A 19,473-nucleotide genomic window follows, 5' to 3' on the forward strand; every position below is an offset into this window, starting at 1 on the left:
TTGCATAGTTTTTCCTCTGTTGAAGTCAACAAACTCTCAAGCCTATACAATGCATGATTAGCATATCAGTAAACATCACTAGTCATCAAGTATAAGAGCACACTATTTTCTATCAAACATCAGCTTACAAGTCAATATTCCAGGCTTGCGCAAGCAAAAGTCTGTTTTCTTGACCAACCAGAAATCAACACTTAAATTCAAAAGTCAGTATATGGATAACAGAATATTCTTTCTGGCTTGCTAAAAATTGTTGTCTGATTAATTAAGATACAGTGCTGTGTCTTCACAGTTATACTATTAGATAATGAGATGGGCTTATACTATTAGGTCAGGTTGGCACAACAATTGAGGAGTGATGAGGCTACCCATGGAAGTTCGAGTTCTGGTACCTGACAGAACATTAGCTGTTGTGAATTCCGCTCTTGGGCTCCCTCTGGTGGTTGTAAGTGGCACTTTTGTGAGTTCTGCTCTTGGGCTCCCTCCGGTGGTTTTAAGTGGTATGGCTGCTCCTTGGATTTAGCAGTCTGCAGCTGCTTCCACTGATTGTCTTTCTGCTCGGCTATTTTTGCTTGGCTCTTCCCTTCAGCCAGTGCCACTTGTCAACGGTTCCTGGTTGGATTCACATCTCTTTTGGATTTCCCTGTTATCCTGACCAGTTCAGCAAAGTTAAGACCTTGCTTGCTCTTTTCTGTCCACAGGTTGTGGACTTATCCGTTCTGTGCTTTCTATGTTTTGTCCAGCTTGTCAGTATGAATTAATTCAGTTAAGCTGGAAGCTCTGGGAAGCAGATTTACCCTCCACACCTTTAGTCAGGTGTGGAGATTTTTGTAAACTCTGTGTGGATTTTTTGTAGTGTTTTTTACTGACCGCACAGTATTCCATCCTGTCCTATCTATCTAGCTAGACTGGCCTCCTATGCTACATCCTGGTTTCATTCTGTGTATGTCTTTTCCCTCTCCACTCACAGTCATTACTTGTGGGGGGCTATCTATCCTTTGGGGATTTTCTCTGAGGCAAGATACTTTTCCTGTTTCTATCTTTAGGGGTAGTTAGTTCTCAGGCTGTGACGAGGTGCCTAGGGAGTGTCAGGAGCATCCCACGGCTACTTCTAGTGTTGTGTTGAGCTTAGGGACTGCGGTCAGTACAGGTACCACTTCCTTCAGAGCTCGTCCCGTGTTGCTCCTAAACCACCAGTTCATAACAGTACAAGTGGCCAAAAATGAATTAAATGCATCTCAAAAGAAGGAAAAAAAATTCTGAGCCATTTTTTTTTCTGTGCTCTGTTTTGTCTTTTTTTTCCTCTTGATCTCTGGGTGGTTCAGGATTTATGCTCTGGCATGGATGTTCAGGGTTTGTTTTCTCGTGTGGATCAACTTGCTGCAAGAGTACAGAGTATCCAAGATTATGTTGTCCAGACTCCGGCTTTGGAGCCTAGAATTCCTACTCCTGATTTGTTTTTTGGGGACAGATCCAAGTTTTTGAACTTTAAAAATAACTGCAAATTGTTTTTTGCTTTGAAACCCCGTTCTTCTGGTGATCCCATTCAGCAAGTTAAAATCATCATATCCTTGCTGCGTGGTGACCCTCGGGACTGGGCATTCTCCCTTGAATCAGGGGATCCGGCATTGCTGAATGTAGACGCATTTTTTCAAGCGCTCGGATTATTGTATGACGAACCTAATTCTGTGGATCATGCAGAAAAAATGCTGTTGGCCCTGTGTCAAGGTCAGGAAGCGGCAGAATTATACTGCCAGAAATTTAGGAAATGATCTGTGCTCACTAAATGGAATGAGGATGCTCTGGCTGCTATTTTCAGAAAAGGTCTTTCTGAAGCCCTTAAAGATGTTATGGTGGGCTTCCCTACGCCTACTGGTTTGAGCGAATCTATGTCTCTAGCCATTCAGATTGATCGGCGTCTGCGCGAGCGCAAAGCTATGCACCATATGGCAGTGTCCTCTGAGCAGAGTCCTGAGCCTATGCAATGTGATAGGATTTTGACTAGAACTGAACGGCAGGAATTCAGATGTCAGAATAGGCTGTGTTTTCACTGTGGTGATTCTGCTCATGTTATTTCTGATTGCCCTAAACGTACTAGGAGGGTCGCTAGGTCTGTTACCATCAGTACTGTACAGCCTAAATTTCTTTTATCTGTGACCCTGATTTGCTCATTGTCGCCCTTTTCTGTCATGGCATTTGTGGATTCAGGCGCTGCCCTGAACTTAATGGACTTAGAATTCGCCAGGCGCTGTGGTTTTTCCTTGCAGCCTTTGCAGAGCCCTATTCCTTTGAGGGGCATTGATGCTACACCATTGGCCAAGGATAAACCTCAGTACTGGACGCAGATGACCATGTACATGACTCCAGCACATCAGGAAAATTGCCGTTTTCTGGTGTTGCATAACCTGCATGATGTTGTTGTACTGGGTTTTCCATGGTTACAGGAACATAATCCGGTGCTGGATTGGAAAACTATGTCTGTGACTAGTTGGGGTTGTCAAGGGGTACATAGTGACGTTCCTTTGATGTCAATTTCCTCTTCCCCCTCTTCTGAGGTCCCTGAGTTTTTGTCGGATTTCCAGGATGTATTTGATGAGCCCAAGTCCAGTTCCCTTCCTCCACATAGGGACTGTGACTGTGTTATTAACTTGATTCCAGGTTGTAAGTTCCCTAAGGGCCGACTTTTCAATCTGTCTGTGCCAGAGCATGCCGCCATGCGGAGCTATGTTAAGGAATCTTTGGAGAAGGGGCATATTCGGCCGTCTTCGTCACCATTGGGAGCGGGTTTCTTTTTTGTTGCTAAGAAGGATGGCTCTTTGAGACCGTATAGATTATCGTCTTCTTAATAAGATTGACCTCCGAGGGGCATATAATCTTGTTCGTATTAAACAGGGTGACGAATGGAAAACTGCATTTAATACGCCTGAAGGCCATTTTTAATACCTTGTGATGCCATTCGGGCTCTCTAATGCTCCATCTGTGTTCCAATCCTTCATGCATGATATTTTCCGCAATTATCTTGATAAATTCATGGTTGTATATTTGGATGATATTTTGATTTTTTCCGATGATTGGGAGTCTCATGTGAGGCAGGTCAGGATGGTATTCCAGATCCTTCATGATAATGCTTTATTTGTGAAGGGGTCTAAGTGCCTATTCGGAGTTCAGAAGGTCTCTTTTTTGGGTTTTATTTTTTCTCCCTCGTCTATGGAAATGGATCCTGTTAAGGTCCAAGCTATTCATGACTGGATTCAACCCACATCTGTGAAGAGCCTTCAAAAATTTTTGGGCTTTGCTAATTTCTATCGCCGTTTCATTGCCAACTTTTCCAGTGTGGTCAAGCCCCTTACTGATTTGACGAAGAAAGGCGCTGATGTGACGAATTGGTCCTCTGCGGCTGTTGAGGCCTTTCGGGAGCTCAAACGCCGATTTACTTCTGCCCCTGTGTTGCGTCAGCCGGATGTTTCTCTTCCTTTTCAGGTTGAAATTGACGCTTCTGAGATTGGGGCAGGGGCCGTTTTGTCTCAGAGGGATTCTGATGGTTCTTTGATGAAACCGTGTGCTTTTTTTTCCAGAAAGTTTTCACCTGCGGAACGCAATTATGATGTCGGCAATCGGGAGTTGTTGGCTATGAAGTGGGCGTTTGAGGAGTGGTGACATTGGCTTGAGGGAGCTAAGCACCGCGTTGTGGTCTTGACTGATCATAAGAATCTGATTTACCTTGAGTCGGCCAAGCGGCTGAATTCTAGACAGGCTCGATGGTCCCTGTTTTTCTCCCGTTTTGATTTTGTGGTCTCGTATCTTCCGGGATCTAAGAATGTTAAGGCTGATGCCCTCTCTAGGAGTTTTTCGCCTGATTCTGCTGGAGTCCTTGAGCCGGCTGGCATTCTTAAGGAAGGGGTGATTCTTTCTGCCATCTCCCCTGATTTGCGGCGGGTGCTTCGGGAATTTCAGGCTGATAGGCCTGACCGCTGTCCAGTGGGGAAGCTGTTTGTTCCTGATGGATGGACAAGTAAGGTGATTTCTGAGGTTCATTGTTCAGTGTTGGCTGGTCATCCTGGGATTTTTGGTACCAGAGATTTGGTTGCTAGGTCCTTTTGGTGGCCTTCCTTGTCGCGCGATGTGCGTGCTTTTGTGCAGTCCTGTGGGACTTGCGCCCGGGCCAAGCCTTGCTGTTCCCGCGCTAGTGGGTTGCTTTTGCCTTTGCCAGTCCCTGAGAGGCCCTGGATGCATATTTCCATGGATTTTATTTCGGATCTTCCTTTTTCCCAGAAGATGTCTGTTATCTGGGTTGTTTGTGACCGGTTCTCTAAAATGGTCCATCTGGTACCTTTGCCTAAGTTGCTTTCCTCCTCAGATTTGGTTCCATTGTTATTTCAGCATGTGGTTCGTTTGCATGGCATTACGGAGAATATTGTGTCTGACAGAGGTTCTTAGTTTGTCTCTAGGTTTTGGCGGGCCTTTTGTGCTAGGATGGGCATTGATTTGTCTTTTTCTTCGGCGTTTCATCTTCAGACTAATGGCCAAACTGAGCGAACTAATCAGACCTTGGAGACCTATTTGAGATGCTTTGTGTCTGCTGATCAGGATGATTGGGTGGCTTTCTTGCCGTTGGCCGAGTTTGCCCTTAATAATCGGGCTTGTTCGGCTACTTTGGTTTCACCTTTCTTTTGTAATTTTGGTTTTCATCCTCGTTTTTCTTCTGGGCAGGTTGAGCCTTCTGATTGTCCTGGTGTGGATTCTGTGGTGGACAGGCTGCAGCAGATTTGGACTCATGTGGTGGACAATTTGACATTGTCTCAGGAAAGGGCTCAACGTTTTGCTAACCGCCGTCGGTGTGTTGGTCCCCGGCTTCGTGTGGGGGATTTGGTTTGGTTGTCTTCTCGTCATGTTCCTATGAAGGTTTCTTCCCCTAAGTTTAAGCCTCGGTTTATTGGTCCTTATAAGATTTCTGAAATTATCAATCCGGTGTCTTTTCGTTTGGCTCTTCCAGCCTCTTTTGCCATTCATAATGTTTTCCATAGATCTTTGTTGCGGAGATATGTGGTGCCCGTTGTTCCCTCGGTTGATCCTCCTGCCCCGGTGTTGGTTGAGGGAGAGTTGGAATATGAGGTTGAGAAAATTTTGGATTCTCGTTTTTCGAGGCGGAGGCTTCAGTATCTTGTCAAGTGGAAGGGTTATGGCCAGGAGGATAATTCTTGGGTTGTTGCCTCTGATGTCCATGCCGCTGATTTGGTTCGTGCTTTTCACTTGGCTCGTCCTGATCGGCCTGGGGGCTCTGGTGAGGGTTCGGTGACCCCTCCTCAAGGGGGGGGGGGTACTGTTGTGAATTCCGCTCTTGGGCTCCCTCTGGTGGTTGTAAGTGGCACTTTTGTGAGTTCTGCTCTTGGGCTCCCTCCGGTGGTTTTAAGTGGTATGGCTGCTCCTTGGATTTAGCAGTCTGCAGCTGCTTCCGCTGATTTTCTTTCTGCTCAGCTAATTTTGCCTGGCTCTTCCCTTCAGCCAGTGCCACTTGTCAATGGTTCATGGTTGGATTCACATCTCTTTTGGATTTCCCTGTTATCCTGACCAGTTCAGCAAAGATAAGTCCTTGCTTGCTCTTTTCTGTCCACAGGTTGTGGACTTATCCGTTCTGTGCTTTCTATGTTTTGTCCAGCTTGTCAGTATGAATTAATTCAGTTAAGCTGGAAGCTCTGGGAAGCAGATTTACCCTCCACACCTTTAGTCAGGTGTGGAGATTTTTGTAAACTCTGTGTGGATTTTTTGTAGTGTTTTATACTGACCGCACAGTATTCCATCCTGTCCTATCTATCTAGCTAGACTGGCCTCCTGTGCTACATCCTGGTTTCATTCTGTGTATGTCTTTTCCCTCTCCACTCACAGTCATTACTTGTGGGGGGCTATCTATCCTTTGGGGATTTTCTCTGAGGCAAGATACTTTTCCTGTTTCTATCTTTAGGGGTAGTTAGTTTTCAGGCTGTGACGAGGTGCCTAGGGAGTGTCAGGAGCATCCCACGGCTACTTCTAGTGTTGTGTTGAGCTTAGGGACTGCGGTCAGTACAGGTACCACTTCCTTCAGAGCTCGTCCCATGTTGCTCCTAAACCACCAGTTCATAACAATTAGCCCAAAGTTCAGTCGGGTACCAGAACTGTAGCAGATTTTGATCCTGAATCCCAACCCCATTGAAATCAATGAGGACTCGAACTTTGTAGCTGGAAAAAATCTCTCTCTCTCCCAGAACTCCAAACACTAAAATGGACTTCTGGGAGAAGTCCATGTTCGGAGTTTAGCACTGGACACTGTTCGGTACGGACCCCAAGTTTTAAGTTCGGGTTCACTCATCTCTACAATTGAAGAAGTATCAGAAATCAAGTGGTTTGAATGGGCTATGACAATACAGTATGTGCCTGATGCTTGTCAAGTTGATTTCATTACCCCAGTCCATATATGTTTTTAATTTTCTTCTTTTTCATATGTTTTATTAGCATTAATATCACCTTTTGCGGGATTTTGGTGATTCTTGTTCCTATTTCTACCTAAAGAAGATCTACCCCCAACCTCTCTACCTCCTGTGGTTATGTTTCGGACCAAGTCCTATGATAACCATCGTGTATGGGAAGTATTATGGACACCTGGAAAGACTTGATATGCTTAGGTGAACACCATAAGGATTCAATGAGTATGGGGAATTATACTCTCCCATCCTTCTCTGAATGGAAGATCTGGATGTCCTGTTGTCAAGGATGGAATTTCTTATTTAATGTGTTATTTTTCTATATTTTATATGTATATTTTTTCTACAAGCACTTCATTGGCCCCATCTGTATGTACTCCGGGAGGGATGTTTATGTTTAATAACATGACACCCCCACCTGGTGGTTGGTATGGACGGTGCTGATGCACGAAATTAATATTTAAAACATAAGTGTTCACTTTGAGTATGGTCTCTTTAATATTGTTATTATTCTAGTATAACAATCTTTGTATATAGAACTATTGGCAACACTTTTTAATCATTCTAGGTTATTGGTACTCGATTAACATCATATAATGCACATTGCACCTGTATGTGCTCTTTACATGATAAATTTATTGTCCTTGGTTTTTCATATTTCACAAAATCATGTTGTGCACATTGCACTTTCGTGTGTTACTTGGATAATGGGACACTCATGTATCATGGAATTAGCCAGCTCTCCTCATTTCCCATATACGACCTTTGGGGTTGTCACATTAAGCAAGGTATTGTATCTGGCATGGGTTTTAATTTAATAGCTTGATACACGTCTAGGCATTTATTCACTTTAACTAATTTTCTTTCCCCCTAGATTAGGTAATACTATCTTTTAAGATCATATATATATGCGCAAGCACACTTTGTTAATTACCATTATGGGCTTAGGAAAGATGGTGTCCTTTGATGGACTTCATATAAATGGCGCTGATATACGCACGCGCACTTATTTATCTTCATGCAGTACCACATGTAAGATGGCGCCCGGGTGCGCAAGCGCACTTTACCTCTTTGGGACAAGGGAAGATGGTAGCTCCCTAAGGGCCTCTTTAAAATGGCGCCGATATGCGCATGCGCATTCGCGCACCTCGTCCCTTGCGTTAATGCGCAAGCGCACTTTGTTAATTACCATACCATTATGGACTTAGGAAAGATGGTATGTAAGATGGCGCCCGGGTGCGCAAGCGCATTTTACCTCTTTGGGACAAGGGAAGACGGTAGCTCCCTAAGGGCTTCTTTAAAATGGCGCCGATATGCGCATGCGCATTCGCGCACCTCATCCCTTGCATTAATGAAGGTCTCCTGCAATTTCCGTCGCGCGTTTAATGATGTCAATGAGGTATTTCCTCTAACGTGCTCTGGACTGGAGTGCCAAATTTGATGCACCTGGCAACTTGGTGGAGCGTCCTCACATGCAAAATATTATTGGCTAACCGGAACATGCAGGGGGTATTTAATGAGTTAAGGTGGGGGCAAGGTACACACTCCCCTTGAGAAAGCACGTGATTGGCGAAACGCGCGTCGGGGCATTCCTGCAGCAATATTCAGTATGGGTAAGCATTAATTCTATCTACTACTATTCTATAGGTATCCAGTGAAATTGAGCTCTCATTATCCGGGTTTATACACATGACATTAGGACCTTAAAGGATGTTTATATGAGCCTTTCTTGCTTGACCAAGTTTATGATTGATATGGTACTAGAATGCTTTCTATGAGATACATAAGTACATTTCCGCTGCTCAAATATGGAATTTTGTCTGAGTCTTTTTGATATCCTCACATGGTATTTTTGTACTGTTTTAAATTATTTTTCAATAAACTTTATTGATTTTATCATATTTTGTGTGCCATAGTGGTCTGTGAGTGCTTTTTTGCACTCATATTTTGGTAGCATTATATATTTGTCCACTATTCTTGAAATTGTTCATATAGTACTAGAGAAGCAAGTATAGCGATGCTTCTGGCTGAGATTGGTTGCTTATGCTTTCTGTATCTATATTTTGACCCAGTCCACATATACCTGGCCCCACCAAGACTTTTAGACTTTTATAATACAGAAAAAAAACACAAACAGCAAATAAATCAGATTCCAGAATTATAAAAAAAATATGCAATCTCTTTCTACAGTCCTAATTGCTTCAAATTGTCCTCTTCTTCATACTAAGGAAGACTTCAAAAATGTTATGAGTGTAGATAAAATGCTGCTGCAGGTTTCTGTCTGTCTTCTCACAACACTCACAAGTGAAAGAAGAGGTGAAGAGGTGGAACGCTGTGGAAGAGCACAATTCAGCCTTTGTCATCTCAGTTGCTGCTATGTAGATCGCAGCAGTTGAGATGAGTTTATCAATGGTTGAGGTACTCTACATAGACAGCAACTGAAATCACTTCATCATACTGAAATCTATGCTATCTCAGTTGCTTCCTATTCCGAGCATTGCAGCCAAATGACAAACTCAACTACTAGGCTATGAATAGGAACCTGTGACCCTAACTTAGATGTCAAGCCAGCCCCAGTTTTAATCCACTAGTTTAACAGAAGGCTACTCACGGTTCCCCTGCATCGCTCCAAGAAGAAGCTGCAGTTCATTAGGAGGAAAGGTACATTTTCTGAACCCACATAGAATTTGGTTGGGGCAACCTTGTGCGCTCTCAAAGCTGTGCCACTAGGCCTTGTAAAAGGGCTTTAAATGAAGGATAATCGACTTGCTATATCATTGATCGTCACTCTTTATGTGCATAAATCTGCCCATCTAAAAGTGCTAAGCTGTCCAGTCTCCTCCCAGGTTGTAAAACCATGTCATATTTGGGTCAAGCCAATTTTTTGCGTCCAACAGTTATGGTCCAAGTATCCTGATGTATGGTCCGACTGTGCATCTTCTGACTTAAGCTCAACAGCCTCACAGACATATATGAGGACTGTGAATGTTAGACTTGTAAAACCAGCCTTAGAGTGAGGTTATTTGATGTACTTTACACCAAAACTGGATTTTAAATTTAGAATGAGAAAGATAGTGTAGGCAGCTTATGACTTTTAAATAAAAGAAAATGTATCCTACATAGTAAATAAAAAATAAATACAAACTAAAAAATGGAATATGAAATTGTAAATATTTTTTTTTCATGCTGGTAATAAGAATTTATAGCTATGTCGATCATAAAAATTTAATTTGGATCTGCCATACAATGCCAAAAAGTTTCAGAAAGACAGTAGGTAGTCTAGCGAGGCAATAAAAAATGCTTCCTCTGTTAGTTTATTGAAGAGTAGAAAGTTCCATTAATTAAAAAATTCAATTCTACTTCTGCTGCCAACTTAAAGAATTGTATTTGATGTTCTGATCACATCAATATGGGCATGTCAAGCTCACTTTAGGCATGCCAATAGACAACAGTTACAACAAATGATTATCTTGTATGAAACACTGTGCTCCTCTTTCAAGCCAAGACATTAAACTGTACAGTGAACAAGTGAAAATATTTAATCTGAAAGTATCTGAGGATTTTAAAGTTTTAATCTTTCTTGAAAATGACTTTTCGTTATAAATGGATTAATTAGATTTCCTTCTGCCTGGTGGAATAGCATCTACCGTGATGAAAAATGCATTTCCGACACATTTCATCTTTTCCTGCAACATCAGGAAGTGTTATGAGGTATTGGTGATTTAGTGGTATGCAAATTTCATAAACTTCTTTTCCAAATTCTCTTAAAATGTAGCATTGAAGTGTTTCATCTATGTGATTCTCTTTAAAACAGCAGGCAGAGATCAATGGGTAAAAGGCAAAGAAATAATTGATGTGATAGCATCTGAATAGTGTACCCATTCCTTTATAACATTACTGTATGCATCAACAGTCCATAGACAGACGTCTCACTCAGAAGTAAGCGAGGAATTCTATATTATTATGCCTAAAAAGACTCTTAGGCTGTTACATCAATGTTAAAAGAGGCATTTTAAATGTGCAACTTTTCATCGCATATTAGCGCATAGCTTGCAGCTTGCTCTGAGGGTTTTGGAGAGTAGATAACTACAGCATTTGAAGGTATTGAAGTTCCTGTGAGATTTCTAAAAAATAGCACCGAGATTGGCTGAATACAGAAAGACATCAATCTAATATTTGGTAAGCAAGAAAAAATGCACACAAAGAATACAAGATTTAAAAAGCAAATCAAGAAATAGTGCTAATACTTCAAAAATACGATAATCAGCCATGACATTACATTTCCTGACAGGTGAAGGAAATGAAATTGATTATTTTGCACCTGTCAAGAAGTGGAAAGATGCGGGTTCCAGTAAACCTGAAATGAATGTGTTTTAAGCAGGAAAAATTATCAAGTCTAAGGATCTGAGCAATTTTGGAAAGAGCAAAATTGTGATGACTAAATGAGTGGGTCAGGGAATCAATAAAATGGTAGGGTTAGGGGTCGAGTTCCTGCCGTTGCACAGGGGGAATCTTGAACCATGTCTGCTGTGGTCTCCCATTCTTCTCCAGCTGCAGTGGAACCTGCTCAGCGGACATGACTCGGACAGATACTGCACGTTTGGTTACTGCTGCCTTTCCAGGTTCAGCCATTATAACCAGTACTGTTTGGCGGCAAGCAGGCACTCCTGGGACTAAGTCCTGCTTTTCTCCTTCTGAGCATGCCTAAGAAAAGACCTCTCATTGGAGGTCTGGGGTCACACGCTCAGGTCCTGTAGCAGCTCTTATTGGTCCACTAGGAAGGTCCTGTTGAGCTACAACTATAAAAGGGCCGCATGGCCATGCGCTAGTATCATTTGTGTTTGGCTGTTACAAGTGGATTCTCTACCACTCAGTTCAAATGTGGTGTGAGTCTGTTTAGCTTTGGGGCTGTACACTCAGGCAGGCAGCTAGCGTCAGTTGGGGCAATTAGCCTTGGCTTACTATCTGGTTCCATCATGTGTGCGGTTAGCACAGAAGAGTTCCAGAGCAAGCACAACCCTAGTTAAGGTATTATTCCATGTGTACAGCGTGACTCTGTGAGGCAACAGAGCCCGCATTCATTTCACACGGGGTGAAGTTTATCCCACGTGTGAGCTCAGTGTCCATCTGCCATATCTTTGCAGCAGGTATCTCTGCACAGTGGACCCCTGCCAATGCACCTCGCATCAACCTCTCTATTACTTGGTGCGTTCCGCTAGCCCTAACAGTAGGTCTTTTGTAATATTAATTTTATCAAGGGAGGGATTGTTAAAATCATAACCAGGCTGAATAACCAATTATTGTCAAAATCAATAGCCAATATACAATACAATATACACATTAAACAACAGAATATAACTTCAAGTAAATCAAGCTTCTGTAAAATCAAACTGTCCACTTAGGAAGCAACACTGTTTGAAAATCAATTTCACATGCTGTTGTGCAAATGGAATAGACAATAGATAGAAATTATTGGCAATTATCAAGACACACTTAATAAGGGAGTGATTCTGTAGGTGGGGACCACAGACCACATCTGAGTACCAATGCTTTCTGGCTGATGTTTTGGTCACTTTTGAATGTTGGTTGTGCGTTCACACTCATGGTAGCATGAGACGGACTCTACAACCCACACAAGTGGCTCAGGTAGCACAGCTCATCCAGGATGCCACATCCATGCGAGCTGTGGTAAGAAGGTTTGCTGTGTCTGTCAGTGTAATGTCCAGAGGCTGGAGGCGCTACCAGGAGACAGGTCAGTGCACCAGGAGATGTGGAGGGGGCTATAGGAGGGCAACAACCAAGCAGCAGGACCGCTACTTCAGCCTTTGTGCAAGGAGGAACAGGAGGAGCACTGCCAGAGCCCTGCAAAATGACCTCTAGCAGGCCACAAATGTGCATGTGTCTGCACAAAAGGTTAGAAACTGACATCATGAGGATGGTCTGAGTGCCCGATGTCCACAGATGGGGGTTTTGCTTACAGCCCAAAACCATGCAGGAACCTTGGCATTTGCCACAGAACACCAGGATTGGCAAATTTGCCACGGGCGCCCTGTGCTCTTCCCAGATGAAAGCAGGTTCACACTGAGCACATGTGGCAGACGTGACAGAGTCTGGAGATGCCGTGGAGAGCGATCTGCTGCCTGCAACATCCTTCAGCATGACCGGTTTGGCAGTGGGTCAGTAATGGTGTGGGGTGACATTTCATTGGAGGGCCACACAGCTCACCTGAGGTAGCCTGACAGCCATTAGGTACCAAGATGAGATCCTCAGACTCCTTGTGAGACCATAAGCTGGTGCAGTTGGCCCTGGGTTCCTCCTAATGCAGGACAATGCCAGACCTCATGTGGCTAAAGAGTGTCAGCAGTTCCTGCAAGATGAAGACATTGAAGCTATGGACTGGCCCACCCATTCCCCAGACCTGAGTCTGATTGAACACACCTGGGACATCATGTCTCGCACCATCCACCAGCATCGCATTGCACACCAGACTGTCCAGGAGTTGGCAGATGCTTTAGTTCAGGTCTGGGAGGAGATCCATCAGGAGACCATCTGGCGCCTCATCAGGAGCATGCCCAGGCATTGTAGGGAGATCATACAGGCATGTGGAGGCCACACACTCTACTGAGCATCATTTCCTTGTCTTGAGGCATTTCCACTGAAATTGGATCAGCCTGTAACTTCATTTTCCACTGTGATTTCGAGCATCATTCCAACACCAGACCTCCGTGGGATACTAGTTGTGATTTACGTTGATGATTTTTAGTTTTTGTTGTTCTCAACTCATTCCACTATGTAATGAATAAAGATTTACAACTGGAATATGTCATTCAGTGAAATTTAGGATGCGGGATTTTAGTGTTCCCTTTTTTTTTTTTTTGATCAGTGTATATATATATTATAATTGCTGCTAATGCCTCAGCTCATTCTAGCATTGATCGTCAGCTTGTCTTGCATTAATACAGGCAGAGATGCGTTGGAACTTCAGGTAATGGAGAGGGGTTTCCTGGTCAGACGTGAGGTTAGCAAGTGTCTGCTCAATCAAGTGTGCAGGTAATATCACTTAATGTACTTATGGAAAACTATAGTTTCTATTGTGTTCATGCTTAGACATGCTGCTGCAGAGCGTGCCAACTGTCAAAATATTGTATGTTAGAAACATTTAAAAAACTACTGGATGCAAGATGCCAGCAGATCGCTCTCACCACCAACACTACCACAAACCTAGCTTTCAGACAATATTCAGCCTCTTCCAGCATTACTTGCTCCTTATCTGGCCTCAGAAGAAGCAAATCCACAAAGAAATATCTTCTGGCTAAACATCACTTTTACTGGAGGTTAAAAGCCTCCTTCTCTGAAGACATTACCTCCTCAGCATTCTGATATACTTCACAGATCTTTTCATCATCACCATTATAATCATCATTATAATTATCATCTTTCAGTTGACAGCTGCCTCAATGTTGTAAATGTCTTGAGCTATATGTTTGATTCCCATCTTTGCATTTGCCCTGATTAAGAGTGTCACTACCACTGCCAGGGCACTTATCACTATAGACAACAAAGCCAGCTACACTGCTGAGGATTAGACCCATGTATTCTGTCTCCTTCAGCCTCATGTCATCAGATTACAAAGACTGACTGTTCATCTCATCCAATAAATCAATTGAAAGAATTTGTTGTGAAATTGTTATGACCTGGTGGTTAGGAGCACCAGGAATGACCTGATGGTTAAACTCACAGGACAAGCTCTGGGAAGTGGGAACTTTGCTGACCGCAATCCCTAATCCTATCACATACACTAGAAATAGCCGTGGAGCGTACCTAACAGGCCTAGACGCCTCGGCACAGCCTAAGAATTAGCTAGCCCTAGAGAGAGAAAATAAAGCCTACCTTGCCTCAGAGAAATTTCCCCAAAGGAAAAGGCAGCCCCCCACAAATATTAACTGTGAGTTGAGAAGAAAGTCACAAACACAGAAATGAAACAGGTTTTAGCAAAGGGAGGCCAGACTAACTAAATAGACAGAGGATAGGAAAGGTATCTTTGCGGTCAGCACAAAAACTACAAAAGACCACGCAGAGTGTGCAAAAAGACCCCCGCACCGACTCACGGTGCGGAGGCGCCACCCTGCATCCCAGAGCTTCCAGCTAGCAAGACAAAATCATGAAAGCAAGCTGGACTAGAAAACCATGAACAGAAAATAACAAACGGGGACTTAGCTTCTTGCAGGAAGAGACAGGTCTCCAGAAAGATCCAAGAGCGAACTGAACCAGCACAGGAACATTGACAGCTGGCATGGAGTAACGATCAGAGTGGAGTTAAATAGAGCAGCCAACCAAAGGATAAACCACGTCACCTGCGTAAGGAACCTCAGAAGCAGCAGCTTCACTCACAGCCACCAGAGGGAGTCCATGGACAGAACTCGCCGAAGTACCATTCACGACCACAGGAGGGAGTTCAACAACAGAATTCACAACAGAAATAGATTCCATAGCACCCCTGGGTACTGCGAGTTAGGGAATTAAGGAGCTGAATGGATAAAGTTGTCATTGATAGAACTGAAAGTATCGTATTTGAAATTTAAATGTTATGTTGGCAGAGGAGGTGCAGATTACTGAGTCAAACTGACAGTGTCGCTGTCAGAGGTAACATCATATTGCTGTGGCTCAGTTGAGTAATGTTAGATATATTCCATAATATTCTCCACTTACTCCCCATTAGCACTATTGCCCAATTAGGTGGTCCTATGTGTGGTGTTCATGCAGCTACTGCTACTGCTACTAGGTTCTCCCACATTCTTCGCTGGGGTATGGTGTTTTTTTCTTTCACACTTCCCCTATTGTTGCCAGTGTTGCTTTTTTTTTACTATTCATTTTGTACACAAAAAACAATTCCAAAATTGTCAAACCACACTTAGTTAACCTCTAAAATAAAAAAAGAGCAAGAAATACTAGGTAGGGTAAACATCACACTCAAAAAACAATGCAACAACATCCCGCCCATAGCAATGGTGTGACATGTATGGGTCTCACACTTGGCTCTTAAATAGGTGTGCTAAAACCAACTTGCACAGCTAAACCTGTACAATTAGTTTATTTTTTTCTAGAATTTGTTATTAAATGAATTCCCCTTAGCCAAAATGGACATTCTAAAAAAGTGATAAGTGTCTTCACAGCAAAATGTTGCAAAAGCATGAGGTATTGCAGTATTGTTCTGATGTACATAATAATAATAATTTTTATTTATATAGCGCCAACATATTCATATGAGGTCCCTGCTCACAAGCTTACAATCTACAAGGAAATGGGGGGGACACAATAGGTGAAAAGTGCTTGTTATTTCTGGTCTGGCAATCATAATAAATAGGGATTTTCATATAAAGCTGCATGATCCGGTCATCAGCCCGTGTGTTTAAGTGCAATAGTCAAGTATCAAGTACAGTTATCATGTGCATGGAGGGTGTGGAGACAGATGAATAGTAGGGTGCAGATTCAGAATAATATTTGGAAGGAGGGAACAGGACAAAGTTAATTTACTGAGTAGTTGATGTGGTAGGCTTGTTTGAAGAGATGGGTTTTTAAAGCGCGCTTGAATAGGTCGGAGCTAGCTATCAGTCTGATCGTCTGGGGAAGTGCATTCCAGAGAGTTGGCGCAGCATGAGAGAAGTCTTGGAGACGGAGGTGCGAGGTTCGGATTACAGGGATGTTAGTCTTAGGTCATTTGTGGAAAGAAGGGCATGTGTAGGGCTATAGACAGGGATGAGAGAGGAGATATAAGGTGGTGCAGAACTGTGGAGAGCTTTGTGGGTGAGAGAGATGAGTTTATACTGGACCCTGTAGCGAATGGGTAGCCAGTGTAATGACTGGCACAAGATGGAGGCATCGGTGAAGCAGCCAGACAGAAATATGACCCTGGCTGCCGCATTCAAGATGGATTGGAGAGGAGAAAGTTTGGTAAGAGAGAGTTGCAGTAGTCCAGACGAGAATGAATAAGAGTGACAGTAAGAGTCTTTGCAGTTTCAAAGGTGAGAAAAGGTCGGATTCTGGAGATGTTTTTAAGATGCAGGTGACAAGAGCGAAGGAGTGATCGGATATAGGGAGTAAAGGAAAGTTCGGTGTCGAATATGACATACAGCATAAGAACATACAGCTCTGGTAAAAAATAAGAGACCATCACATCAAAACCCTTTCATAGGCAGCCCATTCTCTAGATCTGAACCCCATTGAAAACCTCTGGAAAGTAATCAAGAGGATGATGGATAGTCACAAGACATCAAACAAAGAAGAACTGCTTACATTTTTGTGCCAGAAGCAGTGTGAAAGACTGGTGGAAAGGATGCCAAGACGCATGAAAGCTGTGATTATAAATCATGGTTATTCCACTAAATATTGATTTCTGAACTCTTCCTGAGTTAAAACATTAGTATTGTTGCTTCTAAGTGATTATGAACTTGTATTCTTTGCATTATTTAAGGACTGAAAGCATTGTTTTTTTATTTTGACCATTTTTCTTTGTCAGAAAAAAATACAAAATGTATTGCTTGGAACTTCGGAGACATGATGTCAGAAGTTTATAGAATAACAGAACAATTTACATTTTACTCAAAAATATACCAATACAGAGAATCAGATAAACTGAACATTTTGCAGTGGTCTCTTAATTTTTTCCAGAACTGTATATGTTAACGTGTGTAAAAAAATTAAAAAAATTGTTTCTGACACGCACATTAACCTCTTAATGGAAGTATTTTTGGTTTTGCATTTTCATTTTTTGCTCAGTTATTGGGTTTAGGTGCATGTAGGGCCCTGTAGGTTTGGATTTGTTTTTCCCTTAATAATAAAGGCCTTCTTTTATAAACTGCATTTTGTGTTTACTTGTGTTATATTTGTCTAATGTTTAACTTTGGTGATCTGAAACATTTAAGTGTGACAAATATGCAAAATAATAGGAAATCAGGAAGAGGGCAAACACTTTATGACAATAGTCAATTTTTGAACAATCAAATGTGTGCGCCTGCAGCAGGCCAATTTTTCTTTTTTATTTCAAGCCAAATAAATTTCACACAATATGTTCCACCAAAATTTTACAGAAAGCATGTTGTTAGGGGTAGAGTTCCCGTCCCTGCACAGGGGGAATCTCAAGCCATCTCTGCTGTGGTCTCCCATTCTTCTCCTGCCGCAGTGGAGTCTGCTCAGCGGAGACGTCAGTCCCAGCGTCTCGCTCAGTCTGACTCTGTGCAAAGGGTTACTGCTGCCTTTCCAGCTTCTGCCATTGTATCCAGTACTGGGCAGCGGCAAGCAGACATTTTTGGGACTAAGTCCTGCTTTTTCCCTTCTGAGCATGCCCAGGGTAAGATCTCTAATTGGAGATCAAGGGTCACATGCTTAGATACTGCAGCTAATCTCATTGGTCCTCTAGGAAGGTCCTGAAGGTTCTCAACTTCTGTGGCAGCCTCCCATTGGTCCTTCTGGGAAGGTCCTGTACTTGCTGCAGCTATAAAAGGTTCACATGACCGCACGGCCATGCGCTAGTATCAATCTAAGTATTGAGCCAGTATGGTTATGTTTGAATGTATTTGGGGACCCGGTTGAAATAAGCCCCTAGAATACCGGCACCTCCAGTGAGGAGATTGTATGAGTGTATTCAGGGACCCGGCTGAAATAAGCCTCTAGAATACCGGCACCTCCGGTGAGTAGATTGCGTGTTTGCATAACCACTGATTGCTATCAGTTCGGCAGTAAGCTTGTGCTCCTGTGAGGCTAAGAGGGCACAGTGCTTCCTTTCACGGCTAGTCTGTGAAGTAACAGAGCTAGTCTATACCAGCAAACAGTGCCACCATTCACTAGCAGTAGGTTCCTCCTGCACGGTGGACCCAGGGCTGCGAACGCACCAATTTTAATAATCGTCTATATTTACTCGGTGCGTTCTGCTAGCCCTAACACAAATAATACTCTATTGATCACTAATTGAATCCATAAAAAAATGTCAACACTTTTTTGGAGTGCTATTTACAACCAAAATATACCACAAAAATTGTTATACTCTATGCATGACGAATTGAAACCAGAAAAGTTTTCAATGCTGTTTTGGAGTGTTATATACCACCAAAATTTAACAGAAAGCATGCAATACTCTATGGATGATTAATTGAATCTAGAAAAGTTTTTGAATGCTTTTTGGAGTATTATAAACCACCAAAATTTAACAGAAAGCAGGTAATATTCTAAGGATGATAATGTAATCAATTTTTTCAGTCCAATAAAAAAGAATGTGGTAATGTGCAAGCAGGTATATATTTATCAATGGTCTGTAAAGCTCTAATCCAGTGTTTCCCAAACTCCAGTCCTCACGGACTCCACAGGTCATGTTTTCAGGATTTAATTAGTATTGCACAAGTAGTGGAAGCTTCATCAAGGCATCAGGAATTGTCTCACCTGTGCAACACTATGAAAATCCTGAAAACATGACCCGTGGGGTCCGTAAGGACTGGAGTTTTGGAAATACTGGTCTAATCCCTGCCTAGATGCTATATTTTGCCACTTTCCCTCACTTTTAACTTGATGGACCTAGATCTTTTTTCATCCTATGTAACTATGTAACTGTTTGGATTTTGGGGAATTTTGTTTTTTCAATAATTAGTTAACCCAGTCTCAAAAATGATAACACAAGTAATGCATTGTAACAAACAGCACAATTTCTCAAATTTTCCTAACTGACACTGATTTCTTTTTTTTTTTATTCGGTTAAAAATGTTGTGCTGAGTAGCTTCTATCCCTCTAGTGCAGACCTGAGCAAAGTCTAGGGGCTGGGAAACAGGCTGCACCGTGCCCACCCACTTGCCTTCTCCATCTGCGCTGACTTCATTGGTGGAGGAGGGGCCACAGGCCACTTTTTCCACCAATCAGCCTGTGAAACAGCTTACCCGATGACATCATTTCTTTGCGTCATCTGTGTTCTGCGGAGAGACAGGCAGGTATTTACTAACTACCTGCCTGTTTTGCCTAGCGACAATCTCTGTCGGCG

This window comes from Ranitomeya imitator, chromosome 8, assembly GCF_032444005.1.
Source record: "Ranitomeya imitator isolate aRanImi1 chromosome 8, aRanImi1.pri, whole genome shotgun sequence".
In the NCBI taxonomy this organism is placed as follows: domain Eukaryota; kingdom Metazoa; phylum Chordata; class Amphibia; order Anura; family Dendrobatidae; genus Ranitomeya; species Ranitomeya imitator.